Source organism: Phoenix dactylifera, chromosome 1 (assembly GCF_051530095.1).
Source record: "Phoenix dactylifera cultivar Ajwa chromosome 1, Ajwa_hap1_PhDact_Kaust_v1.1, whole genome shotgun sequence".
Lineage (NCBI taxonomy): Eukaryota > Viridiplantae > Streptophyta > Magnoliopsida > Arecales > Arecaceae > Phoenix > Phoenix dactylifera.
The window spans coordinates 41,175,251-41,179,523 of record NC_143190.1 but is presented as its reverse complement, the minus strand read 5'-3'; positions in this window follow the sequence as shown (position 1 = coordinate 41,179,523).

Genomic DNA, 4,273 nt, shown 5'->3' with positions numbered 1-4,273 from the left:
TCTTTCTGGTATTTATTATCCAACTTCATGTTCATTTTTACAACAAGCATATATGATTAGTCAAAAATTTGCAGAACATAGATATGATGATGTTTTAATGCCTATTATTGAACAAATGGAATCTAAATGGAATGAGTATTGGGACAAGATATGTCCTATGCATAACTTAGCTGCTGTATTTGATCCAAGAGTTAAATTGAATGGCGTACTAATTTTACTTGGTGCATATTGTGAAAATATGATTCAAGATCCTGAACCTGCTAAAATTGAGGTAAAACAACTTCTTTATGATATTTATGCTATATATGATGAAAAAATTCGTGGATCTAGATTTTCCGTACAAAGCTCTATTTCTTCTTCTAGTAGTTCTCGTTCGTCATCTATTTTTTCATTCATTGCACAGAGAAAACACACACATGCTTCAAGTTCATCTTCATCTTCTTCATCTTTAAGTAGTGAACTAGAATTTTATTTACGAAATGATCTTCAGTCTGTATATGATGAAAATCAAATAGAGAGTCTAGATGTATTATCTTGGTGGAAGAGTGTTAAAAATCAATATCCTATTATGTCTACAATTGCACGCGATATTTTAGCTGTGCCGATGTCCACAGTAGCATCGGAATCCGCTTTTAGTGCAGGTCGGCGTGTTCTTGACGAAAAGAGAAGTAGGATGACTGGCGAAACAGTTGAGATGCTTCTCTGCTTCAAAGATTGGTTGGATGCTGAGACGAGACTTCAAGATAAAGGTGGACATGATACAACATCCTCTGATGATGATGATACAAACACTACTGAATAGTGAATACTGATGATTAGTAAGATTTTGATCATTTAGTTTTATTTCTTAATTTTTTATAATTGTATATTTTTATTTTTTTAATTGTTAAAGTGAGTCATCTCTATTTTTTTCTTTCTTATTGTATTCTGGAGGTCAGACCAAGGTCCAAACCTTCCTTCATGTACCATTTCGATTTAAATTAATAAACTGGTAGGGGTCTATGCCAAACCCTCCATCATTAAGGTGGCTTTATATTAATAAATTTTTAGTTCCTAATATTTATTAATTTATTAAAAAAAATTTATTTTTATTTATTTTAAGGGGGACGAGCCGTGCCTGGCCCGGCCCAGGCCCGATTCAGGCCCTTATGGGCCGTTCCGGGCTGGTTCGCGGGCCGTACCGTGCTTGGCCCACGAATTGTGCCAGCCCAGGCCCTTATGGGCCATGCTGGGCTGGCTCGCGGGCCGTGCCGTGCTTGGCCCACGAATCGTGCCAGCTCAGGCCCTTATGGGCCGGGCCGGGCTCGGCCCGCGGGCCAGGAATTCGTAACCCAGCCCGGCCCCCTTTTACGGGCCGTGCTAGGCACGGCCCGTTACTGTAGCAAGCGGGCCGTGCCTGCACGGCCCGCTTCGTGCCAGGCACCCATCTCTAGTAACATGGGTGCGTGGGTGGCAACATTCGGCGAACATCATGTCATGCCGGGCAGCACATCCATGCATGCATGTGGCAGAGCGTTGGAAATGTTGGTGATGTTATATATATATTTCTTTGCCATATTTGCTAGTTAAATATCAGTTTATAACTTTCATAATATATTTGGTATTGCAGGAGAATAATTTGCAAGATATGGGAACGGTTAAACAAGATTTTTGACACCGTGGGTTTTAAACGAGATGTAAATTGTGTAAGAAGTTGAAGTGTTGATTGAAAGCATTGTAGCTTGTTCGATTGCAATAGATATAAGAATTCTTATATTGGATTACCATTAAGTATATATACATGTTATTTACTTGTGTTGGTAGATTTGTATTATGTCATTTACATTGATAAATTTGATTTGGCATGTGATTGTATATTTTATATGATTTTCAGTACGATTATACTTCCATGGTAGTATATATGTCAGATATTAAAAATATGAATATGTGAACAATATTCAGAGAAATGCATTATGTAAGTGAAAATTGATTTGAGAAGTGTAACTTATAAATCAGACGAGTAAGATATAATTTTGACTAACTTTGCTTTGAGATAGTCTCCATGAGCTTATATGTGGGAGAGCCTGTGAAGACCCACTTAGGATTGGGCCGGCCCCTGAATAAGGCGGCCCAATACAAAAAAAGAGGGGAAGGAGTCTCCCGATCGGAGTATCCTCCCTCCCCTGTTTTCAAATTTCCTCCCCCTCCCGAATCCACCGGAAGAGAGATTTTAGGGTGATAAAAATCCTACCAAATCAGGAAAATCTCCCATCTCTCTTCCCCTAGGGCATCAACCGAGGGCTTCCACACACACAAAAAAAAAAAAAGAGAAGGAAGATTGGGTTTTACCTTGCCGCGGGAGGAACCGGAGCGGTCGCCGTCGATCCGGTCGGAAGGATCTCGCCGGAGGCAAGGTGAGCACCCTCTCCTCCTTCTCCTCCATCTTTGGCTGCTATTTCCTTGGGAAATGGCCGGGAAGCCGCCGGATTTAGAAGAACCGAACTCGCCTCGGCGGCTTGGTTCTTTCTTCCATTCCGGCCGGCCGTCGCCGGGCGTGGCACCACCGGCACCGCCACAGGCCGATGACCAGGGGGTGTCGCCGACCGTGGGCCACCGGCGGCCGAACCCCCTTCTCCCCTTTCCGACGGGAAGAAGGAAGAAGAGAGAGGAAGAGAGAGGGTCTTTCCCCTCTCTTTCTCTTATTATATAACCCTTTTATTATATTATTTGTTTATTTGTTGTTTGGTTTCCTTCTTACACTTGGATCCAGGGAGATCAGGGCTTTGAGGACTCTAGATAATCTTGGGATGCTAGATTTCAGAGGACCCTTTAGAGGATTAAACTGGGGTCCTAGAACATCATATATCTTTGATAAATTTTAATGATGATTTGGTTCTGTAGGGGAACAATCTATTGGACGAGAGGACGCTGAGCAGAGTCCTGCGCATTCCGGTTCATAGATCGCCGTGAGGGCAGGTGATTAGTTGTCTGAGTTTTCAATAAAGGGTAAGATTCCTTGTACGCCAATCCTACATGATATAAATATTTTGCACTATATATATGTTTGATATGCTATGATCCAGACAAAGCAAAAATAGTTTATATTAAATTATATTTTGGTCGTGTTGGCTTGTGATTGGAATTATGATGAATGCATGTATGTGTATAACCTATATCTGCATAATTGGATTTATGGATGTGGTGGCATGGACTAACCATGTTATATTGATTGCCCTGTCACGGGCTGAAAACGTGACCATGGTTAGTCTAGGTCGGATAAAGTGGAAAAGGGAATGGATGTGTGTTTGTGAATTGATTAAATGAACAGGGACTTTGGGCTTATCTCGTTTTTATTGATTGCCCTATCACAGGCTGGAAATGTGATATTATCGATTGCCCCGTCACAGGCTGGAAATGTGATACTATCGATTGCCCCGTCATAGGCTGGATATGTGACACTATCGATTGCCCCATCACAGGCCGGAAATGTGATACTATCGATTGCCCCGTCACGAGCCGGAAATGTGACCGGGATGTAGCCCAAAGTCGGAAAGATAATTGATCCGGATCAAGTTAACATGGAATGGGAAGAAAAAGCATTGAAAATAGTCATAGTGATTTATAAGCTATATATAGATACTATATCATTCTTATGTGGCCAGACTTTCATTGATGTTTGATGTATAATTATGGACTTTTATTGATGCTTGATGTTCATAATTATATTGATTATTTGAGTCTTATGGAAACTGTTTATGATTTCATGAAATGTGCATCGATTTGTCGTGGTTTTCGAATTCATATTATTATTGTGTTGGTATGGATGTGTAGGGATTCTTCCTGGGCTGTAAAGCTCACCCCCTCTTCTTCTTTTTCTTTACCAGAGTTGCAGGATGCATAGATTTGGATGGGATGGGCGCAGAGTGCGAGTACCAGAGTTATTAGTTAGTTTGTTTGTTTATCCCTCTTTGATGTCGATGAACATTTGAAGATTTTGTAATTGAACCAATTTGTTTATTTGGACATGTCGGATTTGTCTATTTGAATTATTAAATTAGTTGTGGATTTATTGGAATTTTTGTTAATCATAGGCCTTGCATGATCTTTAGGGTACTGCTCTAGGGCTCATGCGGCCGGTCGCGTACCGGACCCGGATGCTGGGTTCGGGGCGTGACAGAGTGGTATCAGAGCTTAAGGTTAAGGTATCCTAGGGTTTAGGTTCAGGTGAGAGTGAGTGGGGGAAGAATATTAAATGACTTACTAAAGTACCCCATAGATACATTTTCTTTGCAAT